Source organism: Clinocottus analis, unplaced genomic scaffold, assembly GCF_023055335.1.
Source record: "Clinocottus analis isolate CAN_PGR_092001 unplaced genomic scaffold, fCliAna1.0.p SCAF_6, whole genome shotgun sequence".
In the NCBI taxonomy this organism is placed as follows: Eukaryota; Metazoa; Chordata; class Actinopteri; order Perciformes; family Cottidae; genus Clinocottus; species Clinocottus analis.
The window spans coordinates 6816802-6836834 of NW_027176218.1; the positions used below are offsets into that span (position 1 = coordinate 6816802).

The 20033-nt window shown below is 41.9% G+C and overlaps 1 protein-coding gene and 1 long non-coding RNA gene across 13 annotated transcripts in view; one reads left to right on the forward strand and one right to left on the reverse strand.

The window, feature by feature from the left end:
- LOC137803610 (pleckstrin homology domain-containing family A member 5-like) overlaps positions 1-20033 on the reverse strand; it is a 76207-nt gene that overhangs the window by 37733 nt on the left and 18441 nt on the right. The window lies entirely within an intron of this gene.
- Positions 9544-11119, forward strand: LOC137804313 (uncharacterized). Its single transcript, XR_011080124.1, has 2 exons — positions 9544-10837; positions 10872-11119. It is a non-coding gene; the product is annotated as an uncharacterized lncRNA (long non-coding RNA).

Genomic DNA, 20033 nt, shown 5'->3' on the forward strand with positions numbered 1-20033 from the left:
TCCTAGAAACCTCAAGCAGAGGAAGCCCTGCCTCTCTGTCTGTCCTCACAACTCTACTGAATAATACTGCCTTACCACAGCATATGTATCCTGATTATCTTTAATTGAATGCTCTTTCAACCGCTTCAGGGCTTTAAGTAACTGGGCTTCCTACTGTAGAGAAGTGAATAGTGCAGGTCAGAGCAATCAAGCATGCCGCCTCCTTTCCCATGGAAGTGATCCAATGACAGATCTCAGCCCAGTAGATGCTCTAAATCACAGCCTTCACAAGTGAGAATTTTAGCACACATTGCATGGCTGGTAGCATCGCACCCTTATCCCAGCAGCGCCGAGCGAGTGAAATTGAACCAGACTGCATGGTACACATTTCTGCACCGGCCCCTTTAGCCCATATCACCCTTGTTATCGCATTCAACTCTGCATTCTCCCATTTAAGATCACACCAACATTTTGAGATGCCAGTACATGATCACAGGGAAAGTCTACAAGAGGTCAGTAGGAAAACGTATTGGTCCCTGGAACAAATCCTGCAAATCACCAAACACAGCCTTTCAGCGATAATTAGTGATTGTGTTAATGCTCATAAAGCTAATCCTATTACACAGGAAGGAACTTGGGCACAATATTAGGCCAGACCAGTGGCTACTGAATAAAGCTGTCACATTACCAGGTGAGTATTCCTAACCAGCATAAAATAAAAAAAGGAAGAGTTGGCTGTAATGAAACTCCTCAATACCTCATGGACATTGACTGGAGGTTTGAATGGCCCACATCACAAAAGCAGAGCTGAATAAGCAGAATAGGCAGTTTGTGAGCAGGAGCATGTGGGGGGCAGTAAGTGAAAAGACAAAACAAGGGCTTTGCAGACCCCAAGAAGCCACACGAAATGCAGTGCGGCCACATGAAGCAATGTGCTGTCACAAAATGGCAATACTGGGACTAATGCTGTGTCCTTAACTCTTTATACATGTACGTATCTTCTGATGGCAATGTTGTGGGAAAAAGCAGCCAGTGGCTTCAGTTGGATGACGGTCAAGCTTCGACGTTCACCTTAGACCTTTTTAACTTAACCGCAGAAAACAGCTGCTCATTTGGGCAGCAAATCAGGTTTTTTTTTTTTTCCACAAACAATTCAATTAGCAGCCCTCTCAAAGCAGCTGCGACTATGTGCAAAGTGTGACAAGGTGACACAGCTGAAAGGCCAATGAGAATATTTTAGAGCCATGGAAACGAGCGGCCTTCAAGGAAAAATGAGACGCTGGTTAACAGAAGTGAAATTGTGCGTCTTAGGAAAGATTTAAGATGATAAACTGCAGTGTGATCATAAAACCAAGCGTCAGTGTGACCTTCTCGCCAGAGGCCAACGCGATACAACTGTTCCTCATTAGACAAAAGGATTAGTTCCTTAAAACTATTTTTAAAAAACAATCCCAAACGTTACATTCATCACACATCTGAAGTTTCTATTCTCACTTTCAGTGTCTGTATACTCACATTGTTAACCATTCAATGTTCAATTTCAGGCTTCATTAAAGACAACAGCAGGCTAGAATTCATCAAGGCTTTCATGGCAGTTAAAGTACACAACAGAAACCCAAAGGCAGCCTGTCCAAAGTGCTGTTTATAACAAAATAAACACTATGGTGATATTTGTGTTTCAATGTCTTCAAAGTGAGACAGACATCATATCCATACTGTGTAGCTATGAAGGTCCACTGCAGGACAAAGAGCAGAATCGCCCAGAATAGTACGCAGCCTCTTCTTATCAAGGTCATCTCCTTAAAGAAATAGATGGATGAAAGGATGGGAAGCTGCAGGCTTGTGGACTAGATTTTCAAACTAGGTTTAAAGCTTTACCTTCAGCTTTGATTTTAAGTGTTAAAGACTTGACTAGTAGATGGAAGAAAGTAGTAACAATAGCTTGCATGGTCTTTATTCCCATCATAATTGCATAAAGAAACAGATTAACTGAGAAGCAATTGAATTCATGGAAAATTTAGAATGTTTTTGAAAGAAAGAACATGGCCTCTAATGAAATGTTACAAAATGTGTAAGCAGCCATTAATGGCTGCAGCCATCATGCAAACTAAACATAGCATTCAAATGAGAAACCAATCACATGTAGCGGGTGGCTTCTAACATTCATTTTCTCCATATCTCAGTGAGAACACAAACATTTTAAAAAGGACGGCAGGTCTTCATATGACCACCGGGCTGAATAAGGGAGTGGACAACTCTCTGCAGTTTTACCATTTTGCTGATTTATCTCTCAGGACCCAAAACCTGAAATCAAATGCGGCTCCGCTCTCTTCTCCCCTTGATCTCTTCTGCTCAGTGAGTGGCAGGGCTGAACCTGCAGCCAATAATAAGCCATCTTGCACACTGCCATTACTGCTGACCTGCTATTTGATGTATCAGTGTCTCTTATATGTATATACACATAATTACATAATTATGCATATACGATGGAATAATACATCATATATATATATATATATATATATATATATATATATATATATAATTTATTGAGCTAGGCTATCTTAAAGTTTTTTAATGAATATTTCCTACTCTAGACAGACTATCCAGCTGAAACCATCTAAATCTAAAAGGTCTGCTTGAGTAGTTAAATCAGAAAATGCAACATTATATAGATTGGTAAAATTACTTTCTGAAAAATGTGTGTGTGCTATTGCAATAATATCTTGGAGTCAACTGACGTGTTTGTTGAACGAGCGCCCCAGGCTGAGCAGCACAAATAAACTGCAGGAAAGATTGCTGAATTTTCACTGAAGTATCTACTGTAGGAAACATTGGACAGTGAGGACACTGCATGAGCTCATGGGGAAAGTGAATAACGGCTATCCCTTCTTTCCCTGTGGCTTTGACAAGTCATCCCAATCTTCTGGCTTACAGTGACTGCAACATTACACACATGCTAAACCACAACTTTACTCAGCATAAGATGTTTAATAGACTGGGTTTTGATTAGACAGTGCAAACATCCACTTAAAGTCGCCATTTAATCAGACTATACAGACAGAGTTGAGATCACAAGCCCCGGCTGAATACATTTAATAAAAACGTTTTTCAGATTTTCCACACTTTTTATACGCGGATGCAAAAACACAGACTTGCTGTACGGTTGATGTTTGTGCATCGTCTAATGCTACACATGAGGGTTCAACAACATAAGACTAACAACGTGCCTGAAACACATCCCACTGGATCACAAGGAACAGGTCCAATTGCAACCCGTCTCCTGTTTCCAGGAATTCTGGCCTAAACCACAAGATGAAAAAAAGGCAAATGCAATAAACACATGTTGCTTAGCAGATCGTGTGATTGTGATCTGGTCTGCATGCGTTATTAAAGAGAGGACATAGTCTAGGTCGCTGTGGGGGAGACAGTGGGCAATGCTATAATTATGGCTTAACTGACTGTTAACAGATGAAAGCTTTTGAAGAACATACATCTGATGCAAAGTAATGGGAAACAGTCCTGGAGGGATAAACAGTGGCTTTTCAGGACTGCTTATAGTAACGTGATGAGTAACACAGTGGAAATGTTTCCAATAACTGCATACAGTGTATTAAACGTGGCAGGACAGGTTCTCTTTTTGGGTTGGGAAAGGAATTCCATCAAAAACAAACTACACTGAAATTCTGAAACAAGTCAAACAAAACAGAAACTGGGAACAAAAAAGTCCTCCAGGGGTTTGCTTCCACCATCAGCTTTAGCTGGCCAGCAGAATGGGAGTTTTTAAAACTATGAAAGACAGAAATGTACAATTTGATTTTCAATTTCCTTTTGGCATAGTAGGGCCAAATAATACATGAGGTAATAAATACTGGTTATATATATATATATATATATATATATATATATATATATATATATATATATATATATATATATATATATATATATATATATATAAATAATTAGATCAGATTTCACAAAGCATAATAATACTAGGTCTTGGGCATGCCCTAACTTGACAACACAGAAGGTGATCTGACAAAAAGGCTGACCATCTTGGTGGCGTCCAGTGCAAAAGCGCCCTGTTTGCACAGTAAACCATGTGAGGAACAAAACGCTGACTGGGAGTCGGGCAGGAACTGGTTAACTGCAATACTGAAAGGCAATCACAGGAGCCCCATCCATCTGAATAGCATTTTAATAGCACCGACCACCACCGTCAGCACAGTTTAACACCCCAAACACCTCAATCACTCTCGCGTTGGGAGCCAACCCCACTCTGTGTGTGTAGTGTGATGTTCGTCGACTGCAGGTTTTTTTTTTTCTTCTTCTTCTTTCCTTCATACTTACAATGAAAAGCTTCCATAAACGCCGGGCCAGTTTAACAATCGCGGTGAAGTCAAACCTTCCCCCCCCAAAAAAGTAATCGATGTATCCAAACGTGAACGCGGCAGACGTGTACCGACGTGGAGAGTTTCTTGTTACTTTGGAGGAGCGCGCGTGGTGAAGTCCGCTCAGTCCGCCGCCGCTGTGCTCACAGTGCAAGGAGCACTCGCGCTGACTGCTGCGCCGCGTGCGCCCGTATTAGAGACACACTGAAACCCGAGAGGCGGTGATGTCACGGTCCGGATGTAAAGAAAGCAAGGTGGCCGGCGGCGCCTTTGTTATTCCGCTCGCAGCGCAAATGCGGACAGAGCGAAACGGAGGACGCCCACACACGCAGAGCCCGAGCAGTGTCACATGAATAATAAAAAAAAAAAAACACTACAGTACTTCCCTTCTACAGTAGCCGAGTAGGATTTTTTTTTTTTTTTTGCTTTACTGGCAATTTCCAAACTCTACCAGACGTGGAAGCATGGAAAAGTCTTTTTTTTTGCAAGTGACACCATATCCCAAATTTACATTTTGTTCCATTGTTTATGTGGGACTGCGTCCAGGCAGGTCAATTTTATAACACATGCATGAATTTAAGCTTCATTTCCTCAGTGCACTATATATGTTATTTCTGGCATTTACTGCCTTGAGCCTCCACATGAATGCTGGGTAGCTGCACCTCCCTCAGCTCATTCTTTGGCAAGTCCTGACAAAAGGGGCACGTTGAAAAAGGAAAAGGCTCATCGCGAAAGTATTTTCGAATCATCTTGATAAAGTTGTAGGCCACAGTTCTAGGGATCGTAATACTGTCTGCCTGGGTTCATTCGTAAGCATTCAAATTACCGGAGGTATGCTATCATGCTTGAAGCTTGTTAGTTTCAATGGGATGAAGCGAGAGAAAGAACTGAATATCAAGTGGGTTCAGCAGGGAGCCTGCAGCTATTGAAGACATCTAAGCCCGGACAATAACCCCGGCCCCAACCTAGAAGGCAAACAGCTCCTCCACTCATCAACCTGCTGTGTAGTCAATGGTGCAAGAAGACACCAAAGGACAGTCAATATGGTCCTCGTGGCTACTTCTCTCTCCATTTCCCCTCAATTTAGTAATACTTCAATATCTCTTTAGAGCGCAATGAAGCTCTCAAAAAAAAAAAAATGAACAGAAACACTAATACTACTTTTTATAGTGTGAAAACAGCAAAGTGGCATTATGGATATTAACATATGAGTAATATGCAATCCACCTTGACCAGTTCTACCACATAAATAATGCAGTGTGCTTCCATTATAACGCGGGGGAAGGAGGAGCACACTAAAACATTCAGTCCTTCATCTATCCGTGGTCCTCCAGGGAGGTCCTAATGCTGGAGCTTGGAGCCCTGGGATATGGCCACCACCTGGGGCGCAGCATGGACACCATACCCCGGGAGAAAGCAGAGAGAGGAATGAGTATCAGGAGGATACGTCATATGATATTCATTCTGTGGCCAATAAGGAGCGTGTGCTCAAACACCAGCAAAAGAGTGTCAGAGGGGAAAGTCAAAGCAAGCTGTTTAGCCATCTGTGTATTTGCTGTGTTATTCCACCAGGAGAGCTTTTTTATTTTCTTCATGGGTTACTGAATCAGTGTCAGCTGTCAACATCAAACAACAGTCTACTGACAAGCCCTTTCCCATTGTTTAAAAGAAACAAGACAGGGTGCTGGCGGACAAAAGTGTGCTGGGTTTGATCCTCACAACACTGCATTTTATCAAAGTATTCCAGACATTGTTCTCACTGCTCACTCGCCGTAAGTCATTCTGAAGGCATTTCCTAGATCATTAAAGCATAAATGTCACCATCACAGCCACCAAGACTCCCTGAATTACACTTTCGGGGTGGGTTAAAAATCACAGATGCTGTAATTTAAGTTGCTCATGGTGTTGTACATGTTGGTGCCTCGTGGCTGAGGAGTGTCTTGTCGGGGAGACCCAAGGCATTTGTGAAATCAATTACCATCAACCCAGCAGATGAGCATTTCTTGGGAAAACCAGTGTAAGATATGTGTTATAATTTCCTTTTTATAAATCAGGTAATATGTCACGCTCAGGCTTATTAGTGGGGGAAAAATAGCCTTTACACCAGCTCATCAGGCATTCAGTGGGAGTGGAAGACATGACTACTGTTCCAAGAATCTGTTTAAGAGGAGTGTATGGACATAGCAAGGTCAAACAAACTGCATCTCAACTCCAAACTTAACTACACTCCATTTTATGGCTACACACCATTAGGCTTTATGACGGGGGAAGAATAACATGGTGGGCAGGCTCAGATATGTATGATGTTATCACAGCAGAGTAGTTTGGCTCCACCACTCCCGTCTGGCTGCCAAGGCCTTGTAAAGTGACGATGCCCCTGTGTGTGTGATGGCAGGTACAGAGACTTCGGACAATAGCAACACCTGTACAACATAAACCTATCCAGTACAATAAGCCCTGCTATTAAGAGGACTATCTTTGAAAAGCTTATAACTAAGCTTTGTTTAGACAGGTGGGGAGTTATCGCTTTTCTTTTTTTTTTTTATTACTTCAGGCCAGTTTGTTTTGATTTCAAGTTATGTTGTGTTCCTTCCCCTTAAACATAAAAAAGGAAGGAAATGAACACAAAAGTGTGTTGTTTCTTTAAGCATTAATACCTTGAGTTTCATAATATTTTTGTGTGTCTTAAAAAAAAACGAACCAATATGATAGTCTATAGATGAAGATGACAAGTAAAAGTAAATTTAAAAAAAATGCTCCTATGTGGTACATTGTACCAATTATCAATGAGCAACAGAGCATTTCTTTTCTGCTCCGGTTTGCACAAGAGGATTCATCCAGTTCTCAGCTGACAGATGCCGAGGAGAAGCTTTCAGACTCATTAGCTGCCCACACAGAGTCACAGAGAGACGGGAAGGGAGAGGGAAGTGTTCACATGTTTATCCACTCTCGGAGGATACTCTCCTACCTGCCCACTCTCGCTCGAGACTCTTTCTGCTTCCACCTACACGCCCACGCGCTCTTCTTTGTCACATAGGTGCAGGTTATTACCTGCTGGTGCTATGAACATCTGCAGGTACATTGGTTTGCGAGTGAGAGTAGCTTTAAGTTTGATGGTGGAGAAGACAGGCCAAAATCTGGGCACCAGCACTCTGCGAGAGCCTCTATACCAACTAAGCGATAGTGGAAGAATAGTGCATGCTTAAGTACTTCCGCTTCAAGCTTGTCCTCACGGAGCCTGCAAGAAAATGGGCTGGAATGGCCACCCTCTTGGTGCATCGGTGTGTGAGTGTATGGAGGGAGGGGGTGTCTTCTGCTCCAGTAATTAGCTGTGTGTGTGTGTGTGTGTGTGTGTGTGTGTGTGTGTGTGTGTGTGTGTGTGTGTGTGTGTGTGTGTGTGTGTGTGTGTGTCAAATGGAGCTAAAGAACAACAGCTGACTCCTGGGTGTGTGAGCAGTCATTATCCACTGAGAAAAGACAAAGACCTAGTCACTTCAGTGACATCAGAGAATTGGAAATACTCAAATTTTCCTCAACAGAAGATATTTATACGTCTTCTGATTAAGTCACAGGATCACATGAATGCAAATATAGTCGTTTGTGAAGAGAATTCTGGAATGAAAACACTGGATAATTTGAGAAACACTTAAAAGGACTAATTCATTTATGACAAGGTGATGGCATGCTCAAGGAAAGATGCCATATGACAGATGCTAATGTGGTTTCCAAAGAACAGAGCAGTAGATGAGACAAGGATGTTTGGAATTGACTAATCTCAGCACAAGACACACTTTTATTATCTGTATTGACTGCAGAGATGAACGCATTTGCATCGGATATTACACTTAAAGCATTTTTCTCAGAACACCTCAAATTACTGTATTTTATGTATTAAGTGTGAAGAGAGGGCAAGCAGTTTTACTGCAATTGATCTCCTTGGAGCAGAGGCTGCTTTTAGCATACCCTGCTTTATCCATTTGTATGAAATACTGGGACAGTGGGAAGCTGTACTGCACTCCTTTCTGTTTTGACCTCCATATTCAGACCCAGCTCCACCTGCATCTCAGCCCTGCATCAAGCTGCGCTACATATATAGCGTCCTCTTCCTCTTTCATTCTGAAAAGTAAACAATGCAACTATAGGCCGTAAGGAGAACCCCGTTCTCGTTTCATCCCGCTTCACAGACAGTCGTGCATCTACGCAATCTTTAGCTCACAAAAAAACCGAGTCGCGCTAAGCTACCAAAGTGCGACGACAACGAGAAATACGCGCGCCGCCGAACATCTGGGTGCCGGGAGGGCGTGACTTAAGACCGAAATGAGTGACAGTCACGTACCTCAGTCTCTCTGCTCCTCTCTACCGGCGGTCCCATAGTCGCGCAAACTGTGTCTGTTTGGGGTAAATAGGATGTCTATGCAGCGAATAGGTTTACAGATACGCTCCTTAGCGCCATCTATCGCCGGGGAGGGTGAAAAGGAACCAACGCGCCTCAGACTTTTTTTTGCCGTGAGATATTGGTTGTGTGGCGTGTGAGCGTGCGAAAACATGAAAAAGCGTGTATTACACGGCAAAACCGTGAGAGTTGGTGGCTCTGTTCAGAGCGTAACAGGATATTCGTCGCGAGTGGCGGTGACAAGGTGCTCAATATTGCCAGATTGGAAATGGAGAAGTATCCTACCAATGCCTCAAAATAGTCGTATTTGGAGGATAGCAATCCTGCATCTGGCAATACTGAGATCGGTCGACCAATGACAGTTTTCTCTATAGTCATAACTAGTTTGTGAAAGACCCTGAGAAACAAACATTCAACGAGGCAAAATCCTGGACGTTTCTGGAATCCATGCCGGAAGCATTTTTTATGTGTTGAAAAGAGGACATGTCCGGGAAAAAGAGGACGTCTGGTCACCGTACCCATACACAACGCAAAAACGTTAGCTAACGTGATATCAAGCTGACTAGCGTTTCATAAAAAAAAAAACAAGTTGGGAAAGATTTAATGGGCTCTAGTGGACGCCATCTTGGTTTGTTGTCAGTGTTGTTTCCATGGGGATGGAATGCTCGCACACTTAGGCATTAATGATGTGTGACGTCACACATCATTAAAGCCTCTTTCCACAGATAACTTATATATTGAGAGATTTCTCATGAGAGCCCTTCTTCGTCTAAACACATGCTGCATGCAGTAAGACAGGATCTACTGAGATCAATAACACAAGAAGGTTATTTTGGACAGACAGACTTTTGAAGTCTTTTACTCATTTTAGTCACTAAGACCACTATTGTCTTTAAAAAGACACTTCCCAATCGCCTTTAAGAGACACACCACAATTATTTTAAGACACATTTATATTTCCGAACCTCTTCACAAAATGTCTCAAGTAAATACCGAGAGTTACGGGGCTGGCCATGCAGAGTTCCAACAATCAGAGCTTGAAGGTCAGGAGGACAAGATCCAGACTTTGTCTAAAATGCAGACTCAAACAGAGATGGTACATCAAATCAATGAGTCCTGGCAGAAAAAATGTGATGCTCTGGCGCGGGAGAGCTCCATGACAGAAAAGGCTTTTCTTTCAGAGCGTGAATATCTGATGAAGGAGATCCAGAGTATGTCTAAACAGATAGAGACTCAAAACGAGGTGATCCGCCTGAGCCGCGAGGCCTTTCAAATCGTAAATGAAGCTCTGGAGTCTAAGTTGGTCCTGACCAAGAAGAGTGCAGAGTCCAGCACAGATGCTCTTCTTTCAGAGGGCAAAGATCTAGAAGAAAATATCCAGACTCTGTCTGAGGAAAAAGGATCTCAAACAACGCTGGTCTGCCAGTGCAAAGATGCCTTGCAAATCAAATTAGAGCAGCAGAGGGTCCTTACAGTGAAGAGCTCAGAGTTTAGCACAGATGCTCTTCTTTCAGAGAGTGGATATCTGAAGGAGAAAATCCAGAGCCTGTCTGAGGAAGTAGAAACTCAATGCAAGCTGGTCAAGTCATGGGAGGTTAAATACAACACTTTGGAGCAGGAGAGGGTCCTGCCAGAAAAGAACTCAGAGTCCAGCAGAGAGGCTTTCCTCACAGAGCGCAAAAATCTTTTGGAACAGTTGAAGAAGCAGGCTGCCAAGATGGACCGGTTGAATGTCAAATGTGAGTATCTGGAAATTGCAAAAAGGAGCAATGAGGCAGAGATCTGCAAGCTGAAAACCCAAATCCTGATTCTGGAGGACGTCTGTCTCAGACAGAAAAAGAGGAATCTTGGTTTCTTAGGCAGGAGGATGCAGTGCAGAAGGACAGAGTTGGATAAAATGATAGCAAAGGTGCCGGCCAGGGAGCCTGTCGTCCAAACCTCCTTCCTTGATCTCCATTTGCGCTATGCCCCACCCGGTCGACAGGTGGCTTAGCAATCTTGATGTAATCTTGGTCAAGACACCTGCTACCGTAGTTGTGCCTATTGTGCATGAATGTGAATGTGTGTGAATGTTGTCCTGATGGGAGAAGCTAGCATGATGCTAGCTTCTCCCTCCAGGGTGTGAATGTGTGTGAATGTTGTCCTGATGGGAGACGCTATCATGATGATAGCTTTTCCCTCCAGAGTGTGAATGTGTGTGAATGTTGTCCTGATGGGAGAAGCGATCATGATGCTAGCTTTTCCCTTCAGAGTGTGAATATGTGTGAATGACGGCGTGTTGTGTGATGCATGTGCTGTTCATTTACCGTTCTTCAATTTCCCAAATAAATTTGAACAAAACAAATCAAATCAATATGCTGTTTCCGCCTGTTAAATTAAGTTATATTAAGATTATTATTGGAACTATAATATGACATGACAGTGACTATAACGAAGAAGTACTTGTAACTTAAGTTGTAACTTTAACAATAAAATATGTTTCAAATGGTATTTTAACGGAAGGTTATTTTGTGATTAATGATATTCTATAATATATATATATATATATATATATATATATATATATAATATTCTAATTATAATTATGTATATTCTATAATATATATATATATACATACATATATATATATATATATATATATGTGTATATTCTATAATATATATATATATATATACATATAAAGTATATGTATATATATACATACATACATACATACATACATACATACATACATACACATATGTATATATAGGCATATTTAATTTTGGCTGCAGGTGGCGCGATGACAATCACAACATTTCTTCATGTACATGTGCTCAGGCCTGGACTGGCATCATGCATGAGGAGTTTTGGGCTGATTGCATGATTTGCATTGGAGTTACAACAGGTTTCTATCACATTGCGAACGCACAAAATAGGTATGTCTTTGGATTCACGTCACGTCGCGGCCGTTGAGTGAAAACGTGAACAAAGCACAATTCATACTCTCAAGAGTCTTTAGATCATCCCTGAACAGAATTGAAGTCGGTCGGTTAAAAATTGTAGGCGGAGATACATTTTGAAGAAAGGAAAAAAAAGGCGAAACTGTAGCGCCCCCTAATGTTTGAATTGCACGACTGATTTATTGCATGTTAAGGGATGCAATGTGCACATACACAAAAGGTTTGGAGTCATTAGTCCTTATAGTTTTAATGTTATGAGTATTTAAAAATAGGACACGCCCATAAGAGGTTAATTGGTCTGATTTTCCTCAACGCAATGAGATATTCAAAATCTTTCAACGCAGTCTTCAAGATACAGCTCCATTCATGATATACAGAAAGTTTGGTATGAATTGGAAAAAGCGTTCTAGGATAAAAGTGAAAAAAAAACGTGTTTTTCGCAAAATTCAAAATGGCGGAAAATTTTGGTAAGCGGACTTTATGGGTAAGAGAGGCTTTTTTATACAGCAGGTGGAGCGGGACATGTGTGATTTCTTTCAAGTCAATCGGACATTCTGGGTGAGGGGCGTCGCCGGTCCAACTTCTAGGGGGCGCTAGAGTGCTATTTTTGGGTACTTTGTTTACATCTATATCAGATAGCTATTTTCACCAGGCCTGACAAGTGGTCCAAATTTGGTGAGTTTTGGAGTATGACAAGTCCCCCAAAACGGCGCCCAATGTTCCCCAGTTACAATAGGGTCCTCTCGGAAATGACTACGTCAGTCGCTCGGACCCTAATTAGGAAAAAATCTAAAGGACCATGGCTAATTTTGCCGAGGCTAACAAAATGGACCAATCAATGAGGAAGTCCCTCTCTCCCCCAGGCTGCCAGGAAATTTATGAGCACTGAATCCTCTTGTGAATAACAACACCCCACTGACCATAATCACATGAGCAGCCCAGAATCCCTGTGCCAATGACACATAGAGAATCGATAGGCTGTTTCTAGGATGTGTGTCATAGGAGCACAAGAGCAGATATTCCACTTGAAGGCACAGGCGACGTGCCGTCCCGGTATCACACAGAGATGTCAGAGTCACAACCGTGATGAAGCAAAAATGTGGGAGGAAAATTAGACCTGCAAATCAGTGAACCCACAGTGTTTTTCATGCATAATGACCCGAGTGGGTGACATCTCAGAAGGTCAGCAGAGAACAGAGGGCTCGGATGGACTCGTTTCACTGCACAGGCTGCTTTGTGAGCCTTGGCAGCACTGACAGTCGCACATTCCAAAGTTTGCAAGTTAAAACACCAATAGCGATGAGCTGTAGCATGAGCCCTCGCCCAGCCCCGCCCCCTTCCAACACAACTCTTGCTGAGAGGCTTGACTTTCTTTTCCCATTAAATTCAGTATCAGAAAAAGGGTACGGAGGCTCCCAACTCCAGTTGTGCGAAAAATATTCATAGGCGCATTTCATTTTGGATGATAAAACTGACAGCGTCCGAACTGTTGACTTTGTGTTTAACACTGAGTAACACCGAGGCAACCAAACACAGAGGTCAATAGTTTCATCGTGAATAAGCAAATCATCAATCTGTGGGGTTTCAGCTTTGCAGAATTATGAGTTAAATAACCTGTGATATGCTGGGCACTGTGAAAAACTCCTTGAGGTTGTTAGAATCTGATCAAGTCATATAAATAGTCAGCTCTGGTGCTAACGGAGAAAGAAAAGAAAACAGCACTGCATATGAATGCAAGAGGAGGTGTTGTTGTGCATGCATGAATCACAACACCATCACTGGAATTACACTGGAAATGTGTTCTCTGCTCCCTATTATGGCACCTAAACTAGCACATAGTGTCCACAAAATCTCCCCCACAAATTGTCCTGCAGATTACGAAAGCTACGATGTAGATCTGAGTCAGCCATTAATTTTGAATGGGTTAATGCACCAACAGACCTGATGATGCACAGGGACATGAGTTGACTGCGGGTTAGAGACGACTTAGCTTGTGATTGAGGATATTCTATATCCAGGCAACTGGAGGTTGGGTATTTCAATCAGAGAGGGTTTAAGCAACTAATAACTAATAACCTTGCCAACATTGAGCAGACACAGAGAGAGAGAGAGAGAGAGAGAGAGAGAGAGAGAGAGAGAGAGAGAGAGAGAGAGAGAGAGAGAGAGAGAGAGAGAGAGAGAGAGAGAGAGAGAGAGAGAGAGAGAGAGAGAGAGAGAGAGCCTGTTGGGAGTGGATAATGTAGCCCATGGTGCTGATTTGATAGAGCCAATAACACCAAGCCTGTCCACGTACACGAGGAGCCTCCATAACCAAATACGAAAATTGATGGAGAAGCACAGCGCAGCATGTATCATCACCTCCTTCCATCAGCTCATTTCCCTCCTCCTGAGGTTACGTTTTAGTCACAGACTGATTATAAAGAACAGCCTTCAGATGCGGAATCCGCCTGTGTCACATGAAAAGGAGACTATAAACATTACAGTAATGCAGCTGAGACAAACTTTAAGCTATGAATGTGATCTAGTCTGCTCCACCAGACCTGGGGCAATGTGTGTCTGCATGTAATAAAAGATAAGAAACAGTGATCTCGCTTCTAAACAATCATAACTTTGCCTTCGTAGTTAATGAGACCATTTATCACAGCCAGGAAAACCATTTACTGGCTAGAAAGGCCCCTTTTCTCTCACAAGTATCTCCGTCATTGCTACAGAGTTGAGTGAAATCTGTCGTGTCACATATTCAACTCAACTATTCAGGGACTACAAAACCAGTACCCACTAACTAGACAGCCCTTTTTATTACAATCACTGTATATTGCTATTGAAACAGCTTTCGTCCAAGTTTACTTCCTGTCAGCTACGACATTAACAAACATTGCAACAGCAGATACAAAAGGGGCCCATTAAGAATGTTTATGCTGTCACGTTTGAAAAGCTCCACAAAACCTTTTATGACACCTACTTATTTGAAGAACAAGCTAATTGCCTAGATTCTAATGAATGGAAACCAGGAACTGAAATAGAAATGAAAGAATTTCTTTTGAATTAGTTATTTAAAGACACAGAATTGCTTCAACAGGTGCAACTACATGCTGGGACAAGAAATGAGAATTGTTAGTTGTGAGAGTCAGAGAGAGTGTAAGATAGTACAGCCACTAAATGACCATTATTGAAGCCGGAGGGAGGATGGATCTTATATGTATTCTTCTTGCGGCCAACACTGTTGTGTCTGCTACAGGAGAGAAATAACTTATACTTACAGACATTAAAAAAGAAGACTGACACACTCAGAGCCATAGTACCTAATTATTCTCAGTGGGTTTTGAATATGCAGTGTGTATACTAAATGACTGTTTGAATGTAGTGCACAGGGGAAAGGGAGGAGCTGCTGCAATACAATTAAATAAGTTATGAATGGGGGTAAGGCAATTCCAGAAATGCTAAAACAAACAATCTAAAAAAAGTACATCTTTAGAGAGAGACATCTTGTATTTTCCTGTTAAAGTTTATTTGAACTGGAATTCTAATGTTTCTTCTGAATAATAGTGTTTCCTGTTAATGGTTAACTGGTAAATGACAGTACACTGGTTGCATGAATATCATCAGAAAAATCATCATACATAATGTATTACGCTAGTATTTACAATAAAATTAGCTTACAGAGACAGTGACAGCTTCTTTGATCGTGCTCCTGCTGTCTTTGTTTTTTTCTTGGATTTTACCCACATATTGTGATGGGAGAGGTCATTAGACCTGATATTATCCACCTGGGTTTGCCAGATTATTTATTCTCATTATCTCTCTCCCGTTCTCTCACTATCATCACTTCTCGTCTTTTTCTTCAACTTTCCCACAAATCCAGGAAATAAGGCAGATACAACTGACCTGCAGACTAAATCTATCTTTGCCTTTGATAATCAGTCTGCAAATATTTGGAGAACAAATTCAATGTTGCAGTACTTTTTCCAAGTCAAAGCAGCAACACTTTTATTGTTTTCGTTGTCCTTTGTGAAATGAAATTTTCTCCTATTTTATAGATCGAAAGATTAATCGATTAAACTGCAAAATGATCCACAGAGAACCTATAATGACAACGACAGTAACAGTGAAACACAGTTAGATCTTGTTGTGTATGATCTTCGAATAGATCATTGAGTCTGTGCTGTGACAGAGAGACAGAGAAATGTGGTGGTTGGTAGTAGTAGAACATGGTTTTGACCCACTAGCCTTCAGCAGTGCTGAGCATGCTCAGTAGGCCTGCCAGAGGGCCGGGCTCCTGCTTTGTCCTACTTCTGATAAAACCAATAATGTCATGGAAAGTTTCTTTGCAGTGATTGTGTGTGTGTGTGTCTGCACGTGTGTGTGTGTGTGTGTGTGTGTGTGTGTGTGTGTGTGTGTGTGTGTGTGTGTGTGTGTGTGTGTGTGTGTGTGTGTGTGTGTGTGTGTGTGTGTGTCACTTTGACAAAGAGTGTGTGACCGAGAGAAATGTGTGTGCGCCCTCAATATAGGAGAAAAATCCAATATCGTCAACCACAGCCTCAAACAAATAGTACCACCCTTGGTGATGGGTGTTATTGATCTGTCTATCACTCAGGACTTTACCAGGAAAAGATATGGACACACTCTAGTTGGAGGGAAAAGCCACAACCACAATTGCAGCTGAAGGAAAAATAATGGAATTGACATGCATCGACATAGCGACTGAGAGAATGGCAGATATAAACTGACACTGAAATAAAAAGCGATAAAGGATCTGTTAAGCTCTAGTTCCTCTAGTCCCCAGGCAGAAAGATAGCTGCTAGCGTGAGCAGAGAGACGAGGCAGCACTGCCTCACTCAGACATCGGTCCAACTGATTACAGAAAAGATGACCAACAGAATTGGGTCAGCCATGAGAGTGACAGAACGAGAGAGAGAGAGAGAGAGAGAGAGAGAGAGAGAGAGAGAGAGAGAGAGCGAGAGAGAGAGAACAAATGTGAGTGTATGACTTCAGAAAGTTATTCGTCTTGGAATTTAGAAAGAGGGAGCTTTGTTGAGTAAACAGTGTTTGTTTACCCTTAAAAGACTCAGTGCCTGTAATCACACATGATGGTATTTACTGTGACATGAGAGTTAGATGACAATTAAATGTGCATTTGGTTATTTCAAATTATAATTTCCACAGGCTTTTTTATTTTTTTTAACCAGATGAGCTTTCTGGCAAAAACACTCATGTGCTCTGGGTTGTCAAATATTATCACCACTAGCCTGCAGGAACGCTATCGGCAGATGACTAAACAAATAATGTTTTAGCACATGATCCCGTCTACAGTTTCAGTCATGTGAAGTAGAAGTGAAACTACATGAAGTAACCTAATGTGTTTTACTGGCCGCCTTTGCTGTGCATTTACTCTGTCAGATGCATTATCTGCATTTGGTGAACCAAGTATAATGGTCCTGCAAAATATCAGCAATTGCTAAAACTTTACAGAAGACAGAAGTTCCATATAGACATGAACCTCCCTCCCCTCCATGAAAACTTCCGTGCAGACACAACAACAAACTAAATCAGACGTCACGCTGAACGCTTGATCCTTGATGAAATGGATTGGCCACAGCTTCAAAACTGGAGCCCGACCGCTGTCTCGTCAGCAGGCCTAATCCAAGCTAACAGATGTACACAGAGAAGCAGTGGTGAACTTGAAAAACACTGACACAGGACATGATTGTCATATGCATTTAGTTTCATCACAGCATTTAGGAGATTTGACCTTGTATGCATGTCAACAGGCTTCAGAATAGTGCAGGGGGAATAACTGACGTGCAACTGTGTTTGTACCTCATAAACACTTGAGTGGCCAGTTTTTACCTATTGGCTATTTTTAGTGTACAGTGCAGATATACTTGTGAGTACTGGCTAATAAATAAAATAGGAGTACAGTGCCTTAACTATAAGTGCATCCCAAACTCTGTCTCTCCCCTGAGCTTTACCAAATCCTGATTTGACACTCTAATATAACACCCTGTTAATCCACATTTGAAATGGGGCAATCAATGCCACTCCAGAACAAGGGCCGGGTGTGAGCAGGGTGACGGCACGGCTGACAAATTGAGGACAGCTTTCAGTGCAGGGCACTCAACTGAGCCAGTGACTCGATGGGAGTTTGGCTCGTCTGTGCATCTTTCCTCTTGTCATCTACCCTCCTCGAACAGATCAACGGCGTCTAATTCTGAGACAGGCTGAGTGACAATTTCACAAACTTCTATTTGCTTTACAAAACTGAGTTTTGTAATCACAGGGAGAGGCCACATTTGCATTACTTTTACAGGGAGTGTCTCTTCTCAAGCCCCCCTCCCCCTCACTGCTGTTTTTATAGGTGCAGCTGAATTACTCAAACCCTCTGAGAAAACAACAACAAGCTACTTCTGTCGGGGTTTGAATCCTGTTACTTTACAGCTCAGCACGCCTACATCCCAGTAGTCAGGGTCAGCTCATTCACGACAACTGTATAGGGATGACATTGTTTCATACAAACAAGCTCAGTGAAAATCTGTTGTGAATTTCTCGGCTGCAGCCCCCCTCCCGGGTGCTGTCCTCTGACCAACAGCTGCATGTGTCAGGTGAAGAGTTATAAGGGGTCACAAAGCAATGCATCAACTTCCTGACAAACACATAAATTATAGGGGAGTGGGGGGGGGAAGAGAGAGAGACAGAGAGAGACAGAGAGAGAGAGAGAGAGAGAGAGAGAGAGAGAGAGAGAGAGAGAGAGAGAGAGAGAGAGAGAGAGAGAATTGGGTAAATGGTTCAACCTCGCCGACTGAACTGCAAAAACAAAATAATAGAACAAAGAACAAAATGATGTCCAGTTTTTACTTCAACCAGAGATGAAACTACACAGAACTGCAAAACTGATTAAACAGAAACTGTCTCTGCAGTAGCATGGGACACATGCATAGAGCTATTTTCATTAAAAAAAAAACTGAGTGTGCATGCAGCTCTGTGAGAAGCAGTAAGACGATAGGGTGAAATATTCTCTGTTGTGGGCCAGATTCTACTGTAAACACCTCAAGGTGAAAAGCAGCCAGTCATCCTCCTACTCCTGGCAGAGACAAGGCTTTTTAAACATGCACTTAGATGCCACTTACCTGGATAGATGACGCAACAAGCCCACCAAGTGGGGGGCGAGGAGAAAAACAGAAACCGTTAGGAAGAGTGTACAACATTGTCCAAGTCAAAGTACTGGATGCTGCTCCCACAGAGCAACATGTTCATGAATCCATTTGCCACACTCAGTAACCGGAGTAATCTATATCTTTTAATGCAGTAAATCTGCTAATTATGAATACAATATCAACAGAGATGCTCGATGTTATGGCCAAAATCCAACACTGCCCTCTAAAGGCCAAAATTGTTAGTTACACAGAATATCTACGCAACAGTAGACAATATGACAAATACAACAATATAATCACGTGACTCCAATAACAAGACGTAACCAAACTGCAAACAGTTTTACTTTAACACAACGTTGGGAAAAATGGTTTTAGTTTACTAAGGGTGCGCAAGTATAATAAAAAAAAAGAATCATAATAACTATAACATTTATGAAAACAGTTTCCAATTCACCAGAGCCAGCTTCTGAGACTTAACAAATAATGCAATCTGTAGCAAAATATCCCATTTGGAATGAACTATACTCTCCGTTGAGGCAACACGCACCTCCTTCCTTCCAGTGTCATGTAAGAATGTGAAAATGGATTTACAACGTGGACCATGTTGTTATACATTGAGGCCCTCTGCTGGGTAAGATTCATAATTACACTTGGTGAGCAAATTCACTAATGGTACACATCTGACATCTGACATCTGGTCTTAATCTGTATGCCTAATTCTTAGTTACAGCAGCACAGCCAGCTTCCCCTGCAGCTGGAAAAGGATACAAAGAAAAGCCTTTTCTGGAGATGAGCGATGCGCGAAGGCGTAAACAATTAACCCTACATAACAGGAGGCCTTGGATGATCTCAGTATATCTATGTATATTCACCAAAGAAATCACAGAGAAGGAGATTTGTGAGCACAGCTGTTCAGTTTTAAGACTCGTCTATGTTTAGGAGAGACGGCTTACAGACAGACAGACACAAATCCAAAGCAGACACACCTTGTCCGTCACACGCAAATATTCAACACCAGCTCCTTGTTTACTTTCAGCCATGAGTGCCAATATTAATCCGGACATTAAATAAATAAATAAATGTTTCATGGCTTATTATTAGTAAATATACAAATTACAGTCCAGCAGGACTTGCCATATGCAGATAGCAATCCTTTATGATTAATGATATTAT